The following is a 16,713-nucleotide window of genomic DNA, read 5'->3' on the forward strand; positions in this document are numbered from 1 at the left end:
GTGCAAAGGAGGTTGGTGGCTCGAATTCTGGGTCGGAATATCGAGGTTCTTTTGTAACATGCGCAGTTTCTTCAGCAACCGCCACCTTCCAGATCCTTACTACACATATCTCAAAAACATGTAAGTTTTCGCATGATGTTGAATATACAATGCGTATAACAAAGTACAATCAAATAAATAATTCTAAAGAATAACTTCTTCACTACAAGAAAAAACCCCGATCTAAATGAAACAGGTTATAATGTCGAGCAAAATGTTTGAACTGCCTGTATATTCCGAGACATGACATTCCTCTACTGTTTAATGTCTTTCGCCTGAATGGTATGCAATATCAGGTTTAATTCAAAGAACTGCACATGGCGGCTCCAGCTGGTTCATCCAGTGACTGGGGGGACTCGCCCCACCGGCTGAAGAACTTCATGTCCTCTCCTCTTGCTGAGGGCCTAACAGATGCGATCATTGTGACCCGACCGGGCTGGATTCATGGGGAGACGGTCAACTCAAATCGTCTTTTCAGTAATCCTAATATGGAGTGTTTTGGTAAACTAGAGATAGTGTAGTGGGTTTAAAGACACTGTGAAACATGAGGTCATCTGCCCTTTTTTATGGTTGGTTATGACACTAAATGAGAAGTAGACGAGTCTGTCTCTTAACGCTACTGCCTTAAGGACCTATTGTAACAGCCACTGATGACAAGACTGATGATAAATGAATAAATAACGTTACTGAAATGGCGACTGGCAGGTGATACGAAGTTATTGAAGAACAACCCAATAGCAGGTGGTCTGTCCGATAACGGAAAGTAGTCATACGAGTTGCAGCTCAGTTTTAAAATAAGATGACAAACGTGGTAGGGAAAGTAAGGTGTAAAGATTAAGACGAAAATTGAACTGTATGACATATTTAATCGTTATTATAATTCTAATTAATTAATTCGCTATTTAATGTTTATCGTAGCTAATGCGAGTTTGTGCAACTTATTTCTAATTCTTATCCAAGTAAGCTAAAATAATCATTATTTGCAACTTTTTCTTTTCAATTTTTCGCTACCACTTAAGATGAGCTCAACAATTTTGTATGTTTATATGTAAACCGGTAGTTAAAATGTAAAAATAAGTAATTGAAATGGTTCGACAATTTTCGATAAAATTCTTTAATATTAAAAAAGAAGCTGTGTAGGCACTAAGGGGAGTGGTGTACAGCTCTTATTCCTTCTTAACCTCGACACTAGAGAGAGATGAGTGGTCAGCGTCACACCCCGGCAACGCTTAACCCCCGGGGAAAGGACCCCCGTACCTATTTTATAGGAAGTTGGGTGGGCCCCAGAGCCGGTCTAGACGCAGTGAACGGTAGAGAAAAAATCCCGATTGGACCCAGGTCGACCAGTTCGTATTCAGTCATCATATTGACTGAGATACCTTGGTTCCATTCTTTAGTATTAAATTTAATAAAAATCAGGTTACCCGTTCTCGGGTTTATTCATAAGTACTGTGGAAGATGTTAACGTTCTAAGTCACATCACCTGCGCGTTACTTTACGCATCTTATTTGCCCACCAAATCTTCATTTCTGATCACTACTTAATGGCAAAAAGGCGGCAAAGAATTTCAGATGAATGACTGAACGATGCAACAGGCAAAGCAAATTAAAATCACGGCATGCAATTTGGAGAACATAGAAGGATATACAGAAAACAATGAAATCGACATTTGTAACGCATGAAAATCGATTAATGAATGATAATATAACAACTTAAATTAAAGAATCTAAGTCAACGTTTTGTAGAATAAATCTGCGTTACAAAATGTGCTTTAACATTTGGAAAGTGGTAAAACAAGGGGGAGGTAAAATACAGAACAAACAGTGGTACAAGTGGTGTGGAACGCTGGATTCCAATTAATGATAATTATTTTGTTAAATGTATTTGCACTCACAGAATGAAGTACTCGATAACGCGGTATATTAATTAATCCGCGAGCTTAAATGCATAAATTCCCTTTTTTCTCCACCAGAAACCAAACAAGAAACAGGTTCGAGCAATGCGTTTCGGCTACCTATGCTTCTGTCACGTGGGTTTGGAATAGACAGCGCTCCTACTGGTTATCAGCTCGTCACTCACAAAGAGCAGAATTCGGCTTAGCCGCCAATACTACTGAGAAACACAAGAACATTATGCTCAGGTTCTAGGAGGGAAGGCGACAACCCTGCTCAAGACCCTTCCTAGGAACTCTGTTGTGTCCTCACCATGTGCACTCACTAGCCGAGCGCAAGATGTGAATTGTGTGTGTACACTGCGTTTGGAATACAATTTTATTAATGCCCAGTGTTTCCTAGAACTGATTCTATGGCCTTTGTATTCCACAGAGGCACATAGAGACGTGTGATTTATTATGGGTTCGTGTCACTGGACCTGCAGGACTATCCTAGAAATGATTCCGTTACTACTGAGCATTTTTAATACACTGACTGTACACTTTAAAGAAGGTGCTAGAGGCAAATCGAAATGTTCCAGTGTATTTCAAATCGCAGTCACTCTAAGTAAATTCATGGAAGAATGGCTTGCACAGGTGATATGGGAGAACGTTGTCACCACGTACATTTCTAAAACACGAAGAAATTTAATAAAAACATTTATCTTGACTTTTATGTAAAAAAATTCAAATTCTGAAAGTTCACATTCATTTTGGTATATTTTATATTAATGAATCATCACCTACTCCATTTTGTATCCCAGCAAATGGTAATATCAATATCTTAAATTAACGTTAATAATCAATTTCTGGTTTTTCAACCAAAGCCCCCACCGGACCCTGTCCTGGGCAAACACAATCCAGTCTCCTTCAACTCCTATCTCCCATAGATCCCGCCTGAGATCATCCTCCTATCTACGTCTACGACATACCTCGGAACCGTGTTTCGAAACTAGAACCCCCCAAGTTTGATGGTCATAAAGACAAAGATTTTAAAACTTTCCAACAATTTTTCAGTTTCAGCATATAATTTTCGTACAACGCAAAATATTATATGGTCTATAACGAAAACGTCTAGTGAAGTATTAAAATTACGCAAATATGAACCGTTTCATAAAGAGTTTTAAGGGCACGAATGCATAGCCAATATGTTTAGAATGTATAATACATATCTGAGGCTGAGTCAGGCCTGCTCACCGATTTCACACGCTAAATTTGCCGAAGTTGTTCTCATCTTGTCCAGTGGCGTGCAGAGCCACCAAGCGACGTGACCCTTCAACATGCTGTCGTTGTTAGAGTAAATGCTGACCACTGCCATACCCTCACAACATGGTGGAATAGGTGTGGGTAGGTTATACATGTAACTACTATAGGGGCAGATATCAGTAAATGCAAACACAAAACAATGAGTAGAAACCAGAAATCTGTTAATGTAGGTCGCGAACCCGGAGAATTAAACGTGCTGGATTTCAACTAAACTGTCCGTTGCTTTCAAAAATTTTACGCCGTGCTGTCTCCCACATGATTTACGAACTTTTTGGGCGAATTCATCGCCTACATATTCAAGGTTGATCCTGAAGAGAGAAGCGATTATTTCTCCGAAACGTTGGTATCTACCTACGAGTCCATAAGGCATTGCTACCCTGAGGTTGAAACTTTGAGTACAACTTCCTAAGTTGTGGTAACAATTAAAAAATAACTAAGATTTTGTATTGAATATTATCAGCATGAGGCACGAGACTTAATATTTTGAAGATGTAACAGTTACGTTTTCATCATATGTTGGGAGCACTTTTAGTTCAGGCTAGAAATCAGATTTGTTCGACAGGTATCAATACACAACTTCTATACTATATTTCAATCATATGGATCCAATTAAAACCGAAACGCTGCCAGATAGGAATGTCCTCAGCTCAGAACGTAAGACGGAACAGTACCTCAACACACATCACAGAACAGTCTGTCTCAAATTGACTATTTAACACATAAATACATCGGCAACTTCTCTGACTTTCAGTGCATGTGTACAAATTCAGCAAGAGTCCTGGCGGGAAGACCGCACACTACTTTCTGTGGCGGTAGAATAGTAACAATATTTATTTCCAGTAATGTTACCCATTGGTGTTCTTTATTTCAACTATCCATGTCAATAACAAGGACATTCCTAAAAAATTGTGGGTAGTATTTATAGGATGCGTAAAGAGTTAACAGCCCTCGTACGTCTAAGCAGGAGGTAAGTTCTCACTCCTGCCAGCAGTTGGCAGCTAACCTACTATTCCAAGAAAGAGGCAGGGGTAGCGTCTGAAAATGAAGGGAACTGATTCTCGTATCGATAGTTCTCGACCTTGTGTTCAGAAAAGAAGATGTTTTTGGGACGGCGGTTGTGCCATTCTCCTTCGTCCGAGACGAAATTGTTGAGCCTCCCTTTTGTCACGTCAGCCTGAGCAGACCGACTATTTCAAGCACACGAACTAACTTTTCGAAACGATTTCAACACAATAAAAGGTTTTGAATAATCGCCCCTTAGAGAACGTTTAGCACCACACCCACATATTTTAACCCCCAACCCCACCTCTTGTCAACCATTTCAAAATTGTCTCTTTAAGTACGATAGCGACTTAAGTCACACTGAATAAATATTGATACTTTCTATAAATTCTGCAAGATAGAGGTGTTACTTATCCTCGGTTTATTATATTGGTAACTATGTTTGTCATCTAGTTGTTACGCCGTGCAATTGTGTGTATACGGAGCAAACCCCCTGCCGTGAGAAAATAGAATCTGTGTTATATTGCTATTTAACTACGCTGTTTCAGGTAAAAAGTGAGAATCATACGACACCCATAAATACGACAAACGCAATGTTACTGAGTGTTAAAGCATCTTATATATATATATATATATATATATATATATATATATAAAATATATAAATAGATAGATAGATAGATAGATAGATATTATTCGGCTTTAAAAGGTTAATAACACTGAAAGTCATTTCTGATGAGAGAACCCGAAAAGATGCTACAAAAACAAATTCAGCGCTTAAATTTTTGTTTTAACTTAACCTCACGAAGAAGCCTAATCTTCGGTAAATACCACTTGCAACGAACTCGGTCGCTGAAGAACATCCTACATGAAGACGACTTGTTTTGAATTTCCACAAGTTGTTTTCGGCATCCATCAGTGTCAGCCCAAATGTACAACCTTCACGTCAGTGCTGTGGGGCGGGAACATGCCATTAGTCACGGCACATCATTCAACAAGTCCACATTCAAATTGTAACTTAACGTACTTCCGTGGAGAGAGTGTAGGCCGCTGTGGTACTAGCAACAGAACGCCAGAAAACTCCATTCTATCATCTGACGAAAGACATTCATGTGTACAAAACGCTGAAATAGGGGATCACTTTGTCACATAAACGAATTAAATGCTTATAACTAAACAACCATAACAAAATTCCTCGTTCTTCGTTCAAAGAATTCTAAACACAGGACAGTTACTCAGCTCTATGATAAGCTACGACTTGTTAACGGAACCAAAGGTTCACGGCATCAAAATGTCACCATCGGATCCTTCTACCATAAATCAATATATTCTACACTCAAAACCTATTGTTCTAATACCCATTTTATTGTAACCCTACTACTATTTTGTCCGTCGTGTTGGAGTAGTTAACAATGCTCCTTTGTATTTGGAAGGTCCTGGGTTAAAATCTCGACAAAAGACAACACTTCAAGTTGCTTGGTTTTCTCAGTTCCTCCAAGCAGATGTCAAAAATATTATTTTAAATTAGGCCACGACCACATCTTTTCTAATTCATAATTCACTAATTATTCTACCACCCGACGCTATTTAATCTGAGTTATTAACAGCGTCGTAAAGCAAACCATACATAATTAAATAAATACAGATCTTTCTCAAAATGTATTTTCGCTTCATGATGTTTTTAAACCATTGCTGCTAAAATTCTCACACTCACGAGAATGCAAAATGTAAAAACAACTGCAATAATAAGTACCAAGTAAGGTAATAACAATTAATCAATTGCTGAGAGGAGTAGCCTAAAAAATTATTATCAAGACATTTGTTATCGGGCAATATGCCAATGAAATTTTTATCGGATCTATTATTTGTTACTTCTAGCGATGTTATCCATTTATAAATTTAAGAAAAGTCGAAAGCATGAACAATGAAAACATTAACATTTGTAAGATTTTAAGTTCTCACTGCGGATTATGGAATGACTGTTTTTGGATTGTTACGCGGTGTAGTATGGTAAAAGTTCACACACTTTTTACAGATGCCTGGTGCCTCCGTCATCAAGGTATTGGAGGTAGACTACACTGCCCAACAACCCAGAAGAAAGCCTCTTCAATCACACTGGTGTCTACGTGTTCTTCCTCATACACTGCTCATTCGCAGGGAACAGCATGCAGAAAACTGATTTAACACGCATACAAAGTGTACTCAGCTGTTTCCTTGTGTAAAACTTATGCTGAATCGAAAGGCAGTAAGAATAATTATGTTATACAGTGAAACAAAGTACTGGGAAGGAAGATATTTAAATTGTTTTGTTTCGTTGTTAATCGTGGTGTTTTACTTCGATGGGAGTACAAAAGTTACAAGTAAAAAAATATCAGAACCTGGGAGCTGGCATGCGTTCTTAGAATCTCGTCATAGCAATGATGTAAGGGAACGTGTTTGCTATCAGACGGAATGGAATACCGAGCTGACTAAAGCTGACGTAGCTGAAATTCTAGGAATTACAATAATTGATTGTTTCCAACGCCACTTGTATCTGTTACAGTGACGTCATGTTTACGAAAGCAATCTATTTATTATAACTTAGAGACGATTGTTATGAGCAATGACAATGCGAATTTATGGAAGTAATGAAGACTAACCTACACAATATCCGCGCTGTTTGTTTGAACAGAGCCTACACGGTGGGGCTCACTCACCCAGACATCTCACACTACACACCCCGGTCGTATGCCCACCCTTCCACCCAATACAGACACTCACTCGTCCATTGACTCACCAAATACTTTGCACATTGCAGAGCTTTGATTTATAAGCACTATCTCGCAAGATAAATTTATAAAGGTGAATGAGTGAGTGTCGAGGAATGTGGAATAGGCGTTTGTGCGGTACTGGTTGGTCAGTTAATGGTGCTGTATCAACTGCAAACTGTATGTAGGATAGAACAATATCCAATAATTGGTAGATTTACAAGAAAGTGGTTGTAGCAATGGGTCACAACCTATGTGAAACGTACATCAAAGCAATCGGCTGGAGGAACTCGAGAGCTGTGGTCCATCAACAGTCCCACAACTAAGTTTTACACCGGACGTCTTGGTGGCAGTGTGAATATTTCGAAATTCGAAAGATGATTGTTGTTTGCTTAGGATACAAGTCTAAATAGTAGAAAGAGAATTTGGAATATTACAACAGAATAACTGTCTGAGCAGAAAACTAGCTTCACCTTTAACACAAGTACCCATCTGTATAGGATTTGATGTTTTTACGGCGGTGAGTCTGAAGATTTCTGTCTTCTGGGTTGTTGCGTTGCGTAGTCTGGTAGAAGTTTACCAACGTTTCAGAGGTCCTTGCTGCCTCCATCATCAGTGCAGGACTGCACGGTGCAACTAGCCAGAAGACAGCCATCTTCAAATATCCACCTGCGCTGGTACACAGCCGATCTAATACGCATTATGGAAACATCGGTTGACTTTCATTTCTCCATTGATTTTCTAGCTCTCCGGTGTTTATCACATTCTTGTATTTGTAGTATTCCGTAGTTTTAAAATAATTCTGTATATTAGCCGAGTCAAAGATAACACCAGAGATTGTTCCAACGGTATAAACATTTTTAACTCGGAGCCTTGTGTTTTGGGCAGCACTTAACATTACGTCACGGCTTCAATGTCCAGTTAATCCTCCGTTCAGACGGACTTTACTGAAGGTTTGTTTTCTCTACCATGTCCTCCTTTTAATAAAAAGTAGCCATAATTGTGCAGTTCTTCGCGATGAGATTTGCTAACGTACGCTTGCAGGCCGCTCTTTATTCAAGACATGCAGAACGATTTGAAGTACTTAATTCTCAACTTACCACCCATAAAATCAGTTATATCCAAAGAACTGTAATGTTAAAATGTCATGTGTCTAAACAATTTCAAGTCCAGATGCTTGTCAAAATTACAGTGATCACTACGCAGGCTCCAAAAATCTTGTTGCCCCATGCGTCCACCTAAGTCTCCCTGATGATTTTCTCCGCGGACAGAAAATCTGAGAGCGGGTCACTCTGTACCGTGTCGCACGCAAGGTAAATATTGACACTCTTGTGACAATATTTACACTGGACCGAGGAATGTCCTGACCTATCACTCGAGAATCAGGGGGTCAGAGTAAAATCTTGACATGTCACGAGTGTTTCTGCTGTCAGAACCCACAGCACGCGTTCCATTTTCTGGTAATAAATGTGTTATAATTATAATCTCGTAGACGCAACTTACGACTCGTCATTGCTAGAAGTATGGTGAAATTTCTGTCAAAGTTCCTAAAGTTTTATTCATGCTTCTTATACAGTGGACGTAAAATAACTGTAAGCCTGAATGACACACAGAGGACTGAGGTAAAGATATCGAAGCGTTTATACATACGGAGAGATAACTCATCCCTTCCTTGTATGCTATCGGATGTGAAATTATTACGTTTAGACTATAGAAGTAGAACTTTCGGATTGAAACGTGTTTCTACATTGCTATTTCCCCCCATCTTTGGTTAACGAAATACAGTGTTGCGAATCAAAATGCCAACGACTGTGTCTAAATTAAAAGGTAACATTTTATGTTAAATTAAACTTGCTCACACATACATGTGACGTATTCCTCCCCAATTCCCACATTCCCCCCTATTAATGAGACGTGGCTCAAGCTTGAAGATCGTTTGCATTCGCTGTGTAACTTAAAAGATCAAAAAGTTTTATTACTTGCGTTCTAAGGGTGAAATGCTTTCCTTCCCAATCTGTGATTTTTCTGGAATTAATTGTAACTAATCTTTGACTAGATTTAAAGAAGCGCGTTGTTTTATGAGAATAAAACGTTTTTAACACTCAGGGGTAAGAGGATGCCTGAGGTTGAACAAATAAAAGAAGGTAACATAGGCAGAGTATATCGATGAGAAATGAGTGCAAAATATTGTCATAAAATCGGCAGAAAAGAGACCACTTTGGACACCTAGGAGTAGATGGGCTGATAATATTAAAACAAAAGTTATGTTTACCTCACCTGGGCTCAAAGAACTAACGCCGGAGGCCCTTGGATAAATCCTTACGACACTGAATCTTTGTGCTGAATTCTTTGAGTAACTAATCAGTTACTACTTTTCTCAGGAACTCTGCTGCGAGTAGTTGATTAGTTAAATATTAGTAATCAGCGCCATATGAACTGTAGATATCAGTGTTGAATGTGTTGAAAGGTTGATCATGTACAATGAATCCGAAGGGAAGGGAGAGGTCTTGGCGTGTTTGAACGTACCAAACCGGAATTCGACCAGAAAAAGAAGAAATTCACGATGAACTTGAGTCAGGACAGACGGTGCTATGGCAAAGATTCAAAATGGGTGCCAAAAGAAAAGTGGTCAGACAAGTTACTGCTGTACCATGGCAAACCTACTGGGCGGATGTGGCACATTCATTTCGTCAAAACTCGAAAATTAAGAATATGCAGAGTTTGATTTTCGGTCTTCAAATTTTAATACGAATTCAGAGGGCAGGCGTCTGATATGGCGCTTTTTCCATAATATTGACACTTAATTAAATTAGGACTTTATTCTTTTTGGTATTCAAATTACTCGCATAAGTGTAAAGATTTGATAATTTGTTATTCCTTTACCATCGGTTGAGCTGAATTTTCAGTTTCTAGTCTCACTACTGCGTCCAGACCGGATCTGGGACCTTTCCAACTTCCTGTTCAACAGACACTTGGACCCTGTCTCCAGGGATAAAACAACCGAAGCCTGAAACTAATGTCTGGAGATGTATTTCCTGTTTCCATGCACGCATTGTCATTAGTGAGTTCTAAGGGTCCTAACATCTGAGGCTTCTGGTAAATGAGATAATCCAGATCTAAAGCTGGCGACATGTCTGTTCTGTCTCAGAAATTTTTTTAACGACATGAAATCTTTACTGCGGTTACATGCAACATGTTACTGCTGGTAAGTTTCACGATCTATTTTCTTTGGATAGGGCCACTGTTACAATTGCATCTATGAGACCAGCTTGTATTTTATTAAAATATTTCTCTCAAAATAGTTTTATCGTCTTAGTTTTCTAGGAAATTTCAGAAATATCCTCATATCAAAAGTCACAAACAATTCATTAAATTATTTAACAGAATTTTTTTTAAAATCATAGTCGAAAACAAAATTATTTCTTTCATACCTCAACATACCGACAACTAAGAGTAATTATAGACAGAAATCTTCATTCGACAAATATATTAAGGATATTGGGTAGGTATTTCCGAAGGAAAAACTTTATTCATTTCCTCCAAAAATAACGGGTCTTATAATTACGCTTTGGCTGCCATAATATATACAATATCATTCAATTATATTGCTGTATCTTTCCAGAAATTGAATTTTCATTTTGAGCTGTGTGCCTTTCTAGGTACAGAAATAATGTGACTTAATTTCTTTTACATAATATTTGAACATTCATTATGAAGAAAATTGTTATTTTTTTAATTAGCACGTTAGAATCTTACTGAGAGATTGTTGTTATGGTTATTGACCACGTTGCATGGATAAATATAGCTGTCACCAGTTTTAAAGTAAATAACATTTAGGTTCTTAAAGTACTTATTGTTCACGGCATTATTAACTTTCTCTGCTGGAATGGCAAAGCTCTGAGTGGCCTGTGTGCATAAGCATCTCCTATATTTAAATTAATTAATCTCTTGATTTTTTCTTGATCGTCAATTTTCACACCCTTAATTCCCTGTACATTATCTGTTCATTGTAGTTAACAGACAGTGAACTGAGTGTTTACAAAGCAACGAATATGCAATACTAAAAATCAATAAAACACTCCCGGATGCTACACTACAGACATAATTTAAATCATTTTAAGGGGCATGTATTCTCAAAATATTTCCCTTTTCAAAAGAAGTAGATAGTCATAATTCTGAAGGCTCAAAATATGACTAAAATATAAATTCACAGGGATTCATTTTTATTTTAAAGAACAAGTTCTCTATTCCTAAATCGTAAAAGCTTGACAAATGATGCATCTTAGAGCTTTGTTGTCGTCTCGACAATGTAATTCTTATCCTGGGAACACTAATCTCTAATTCAATTAAAACATCCGATGATTCCTATTTATATTTCAAAATAAAATATTATCCACTTCCACAATATATTTAACCGTATGATTATTAATTTATAACGAGCCGCTATCTTAAAATTTCTCAAACATTCATTGTCTCTACACCAGGTTACAACGCGACAGTCGGACCCTTACTTTAGGATCGAACCCGTGTCTGCTGGAGGCGTGGCTGTGCTACTGTGACGTCACGTCCAATCCAATTTAATTTAGTGCTACAGTGAAGAATAAAAAGCAACGGCTATTAATATCGTAATGAAGGAACGGTCCCGCCCCCAGAGAACAGGTCTGTGGTTGTGATCTCCGAGGATAATCACCCATAAGCACAGCGAAGCCGCTATTCACAGCAAGAGTGGCATAACGCAACCACTTCTTCGGTTACTTCACTCTGTAAATCTTGATACTTCTGTAAAGACAACTTTCATTGATTCAGACCAGGAGAAAACTATATAATGAGACAACATGGAACACGTAGGCTTTGATGAAAGAATAATTCTAATATGTGTGAGTGGTGTAGAATAAATTCATCTCGTTCTGGACATAGCACAGCGGAGAACTATTGCAATCACGAAAACGAGATTTTTGTTTCCATAAAAGACGTAGAATTTATTGACCACCTTGCCGATTATTTCTCAATACAATCACCTCTAAGTCCGCACACTTCAGCAAAAAAAATTAGGGCCCGTTACCATGAAAACCTGTGACTTGTTGACGGAACCACTTTTTCACCACTGTCTGTATTTCATCGTCTGACAAGAGGACTCCAATTCTACTTAAGAAGAGGTAATGTTCCTTCAGTTTTCGAAACCAAGGCGATGAATCCTGTAGCCATTTGTGGGCTCGTATCAGGCCTCACGTTGTTGTGTTAGAGCAAATCTTACTTTATGTTAAAACGAATTATTCGAATATGTTCCTTCAATTTTGCTGAATTCAAACGTTGCACCCAGAGCTGGCGGTAACTCCAGAAGGCATGAATTCCGAATAAACTATGTCATTTATCTCCCAGAAAGGAATAAACATTAGTTCCACAGTGAACATTTGAGGAACCCATCGCGCGCACAACTTTCGAGATCGGAGACCAGCAAATAGGCTATATTACCTGCACTAGCTCTCACAAAACAAGAATACTGAGTTTAGTATTGCATGCTTAAAAACGCTACAGTTCCGCTGTTGTATATGTATATTAGGTAATATGATATTGTTATTAGTTGCTAGTTGCATATTATAATTGTAGCACATGAATATTAAGTCATGTATATGAACACTCTTGACCAATTCTGTAACTCGGACTTTCACAGATGTTATCCTCTTTTGAAAATTAATTTGTCTTCAAGAAAACGGAGACATTGTGACACTGTCATCCCACAAATGTACTATTTCGAAATAATTAATAAGCATCAGCCAGAGTCCTAGAATGACGCAAGTGCTAGAGGACTCCTTCATAAAAACTTTAGAACATTCTAGAAGCTTTTTATCTATAAAGAGTACGCAGTACACATATTGTAACCGGGCTACGCCCTTGCTGACCAATATATATAGTAGCAAGAGCATTACAAAACTTTTTTGATCTAAGACGGTACTTCGTTCAGTCTAAAGTCGGCCACTGCTAAAGCCTTAAGCAGCAAACTGTTGTACTTATTACTATTTATTAGTAATAAATCTCTTGTACAAGTCAACTCTTCCGCAGCCATTACTCCATTCGGCGACCGATAACCAACCATCAAATCCGCTCGACCAACTTATCGAACCCACAAGGTACTTTGCACGGTTTTCCCGTGTGTGATAGACAACACCGTTTAATCCTTTCATCATCTCGGTTTTGGAGAGCCTCGTCGGATGCAGTTCATGGTCTCTTGCTATGCTTGTCATTGAGGCTGGCATGTCCACGGTTCGTATCTCGGACACACGCAGCTCCGTCTTGGACTCTAATAACGCTATTACTGACCTTCTGGAAATATGAAAGGTATGCTCTGTGATTTGTTTTTTTCTTGGCATTTTTAGGTGTAGTCTGCTGTTTTTATGTTCTTCCGGCTAATATCCATTGTATCGTGTATCGGAACTTCGGCGAAAAGTAATTCTACGTCAAAGCTGGCGAGGATGTACTCCTCTGCGATCATAAGAGAATGGAAGATTGTTCGATTAGTTGCTTCGTTTGTCTCTCCGCCTATTTTGTCGGGTTGTGGTTGGTGGTCTCATAAGTGGGATCGGATAGAACAGTGCAGGTCTTATTCGAGTAGGCCATGGAGACCGGAATGAAAGTGGCGTTGCCCCATCCACCGGTTCTGTGTAAATATCCCTGTTGTTGAGTTCTCCCAGGGCCGCTCTTTGTCTTTCGACGAGGTTACGTTCAGGTAGGCGCATCCTCTTCAAAATGAGATGCTTTTCGTATCTGATTTCTTCCCCAGTGACGAATTGTAGGTGAGTTATGAAAGCTTCAACTCCGCAGACATCTGTGTCCGTTAGTCGCCCTGATGATGGAGACGATGAACACCTCCGAAATATTAGTCAAGTTCTACGTAGCACAATATTCCAGAAGGCAGTGAGATCCTGAAATCTCACTAACTCAAATCTATTCCTTTTCATAGACAATATGCAGCATCGCAGGGAAATGAATGTTTAATTCAGAAAGGAACTTGGAAATATTCCTTAACTGAACGAATGTATTATCGCATTTATTTTACATCGTTAAATATTTTAACAAAGGCTTAGGCCAATGCAATTTCAGCGGGTATTTGACACTATTAATTAGAAACTAGAAAATTACCCCTGAAAAATAATGTATAACCTAAAGTCGTACTTAAAAAACACTTTTCGTGAAAAGTGTAAGAAAGAAGAATATAAAAATTAAAATAATTATTTCTCTTTGCATAATTGCAAAAGCTATGAAGCGTTGACATCTGTTTTGCTGTGTTATATACAGGTTAAGTACACGTACGTACATAATAGACCATGGAGTGAGACTTCTTTCAGTGCATCATGTTAAAAACGAACAATGCTGGGTAACAAAAAATAACGTAATTACGTATATATTTTCTTAATAAAAAAAGTAATAGGATTTAAATTAGTGCAATCATAAATAAAGGTTATAATTACTGTACTGCGTTGTACAGAAGTGCATGTACGTAGACAGTAGGCATGATAAAAAGCAGTCTTACATGCAGAAAATAGGTCATAGATTACAATCACGTGAACCATTGTCTATTATATAAAGAGATATTTTCAAACAAACATAATTCAGTACTCCACTACCACTATAAGAATAAATTACTACTTCACACATTGCTAAAAAAAATTGTCTCCCCCGTAGATCAACAGTACTCAAAGGAATCTAAATAAGTTATATTTGCTGGTAAGGCGCTTGAATCAACTCCAGAGGTTATATGGCGTCGATTAATATTAAATTATATGATGTAGTTCGTAGCCTGCTTCAAGGAACTAGACGATATTAGTTTGAACAGGCGAAGGGAAACGAAACTGAAGAAAGAACACAAGAAGGGTGACTGAGATTCGAACCTGATACTTTCCGTGCGCGATACCGTTGTAAATCTGAACTGTATAGATAAGGTAAAGCTCAGCACAATCCTGACAAAATTAGGAGTTAGTTTTATGCTACGGTTGCGTTAACCTTCGTGGTAAAATATTCGAAAGAATGTAAGAAACTAAAGATGTCAAAAATGTTTGCGCTTTGAACCACTATTGCACTTTGAAACTTATTACACACGGTGGCTGATTGGTGGCCGGATGTAAAACCTGACCAACCGCGTTACTCTCAATTACAATAAATATTGTATTAGTAAACAAAAAATATTTTTTTTAAATTAGCCAGGCTATTTAACGTAACTGATTGGATGAAGTTTCTGTTACTTACCCAACAAGCTGTCCATTGGCGAGAGATGAGTGAGGTCATATTTTATAACGCACTACTGTCTTCTGAGGCCATGAGTTTAAGACATGAATCACACCCAAACAACAAGCAACAGAACTATCATATCGCCTACAAATTCACATCAAAGCAATCAAATGGTTAGTTTGTGAAAATGTCGGTGAAAAATACGGTCATTGCATAGTCCTTATTCTACAATTTGCACCAACTTAATAAGGTTATTTCATTAACCTTCAGCAGTCTGTTAACAATCTTCGATGACGCAACGCACGCACTGCACTACTACTGCTAACTGCCACAAAAAATGAGTCATGCGCAGTTTACTTCTCCAGTGTCCGCTAGAGGGTTTCGAGTTACATAGCCTTTCACAGGCTAATCGAAAAGTCACTCAACCCATTCCTGACAAATGTTCTGTTTGTCAAAAATCAAATTCTATTGAAATCAGAAGAAAAGTTGTACAATGTGTTGGTAAAGTCCATAGCGTTCTGTATCGTCATTTAACACCAAACGTCGACTGGAAAGGTCTCTGTCATCTACGCTACTTGTGCCACGGTATCGATTCACCAATCGAGATACTGTCGATTGTTTGGCTCAGAAGAATCGGGGAACATATCGCTAAACTCAGTCTGGCAAGTTAACCCTTTGAAGCCCAAGCTCGTCTAAATATTATTTAATAAATCAAACCGTACCGCGAAGAAAACACAACACTTCACCATTACAAAAGACAACTGGTTGACACTTTTTAAGGAAATAATCCCTGTTTACACTGAAAACAATCCGAAATCCATACATACAAAACGCAGAGTTATTAACTGTGTGAAGCAGGTGGTACATATAGTTACCACTGGGTCTTAAAGGGTTAAGTAAGAACACGATGCCAGGTAGTGTTCGACAGTGAACACTCGTTCCGCTTGAAAAAACACATCCTTGCACTTCCGGCTGCTTGAAAACAATTGACGGGGTGGAGCGAGCAGTATATAACAAGACGTAACCTGTGTAAATTCTTGTATTGGCACAGCGATATGTCTATTTATTAATCCAATCAATTATATTAAATTTCTGCAATCAATAGGTGATTTAATAAAGTTTCAGGTCTTGTCAATCCTGTAAACAGACCAACATGTGAGAGTTGGTGTCAAGAAAAATTCACCAGGAAAACAGTTTTGATTAGTTTATCTTGTTTTATGCTGAAATTGATACAAGGATGCCAACTTCACATAAACTTTTTTGGTTCTAAGGGACTCTTGGTGCAAACTCTGATTTTGAAAGCACTGAAAAAAGAATTTGTTTATTTGGGGGGGGGGGTGTTTGTACAAATATTTTAATCTTGCACAACCTCTACGGTGCAACTCCATAGTATTCATTCTTCATCTAACAGAGAGTCGGTGGAATATTTCATTGTTATGATACCTGAAGGTTCATTACCATGATGACAAAAGCTCTCTCCCAATCATATCCTAATGCAGATGAGTC

The 16,713-nt window shown here is 38.2% G+C and overlaps 1 protein-coding gene across 1 annotated transcript in view; it reads right to left on the reverse strand.

Annotated features, from left to right (window-relative positions):
• The window catches only part of fj (four-jointed box kinase), a 220,090-nt gene extending 204,578 nt beyond the window's left edge, over positions 1-15,512 (reverse strand). The window contains exon 1 of the mRNA XM_087345084.1: positions 15,226-15,512. The gene's annotated coding sequence lies outside the window, so the exon portion shown is untranslated. The remainder of the gene's footprint in view (positions 1-15,225) is intronic.
• Positions 15,513-16,713: the final 1,201 nt, after the last annotated feature.

Source organism: Zootermopsis nevadensis, unplaced genomic scaffold, assembly GCF_977971745.1.
Source record: "Zootermopsis nevadensis isolate Lab colony 2312 unplaced genomic scaffold, Znev_1.0 Znev_ptg000008l, whole genome shotgun sequence".
In the NCBI taxonomy this organism is placed as follows: Eukaryota; Metazoa; Arthropoda; class Insecta; order Blattodea; family Termopsidae; genus Zootermopsis; species Zootermopsis nevadensis.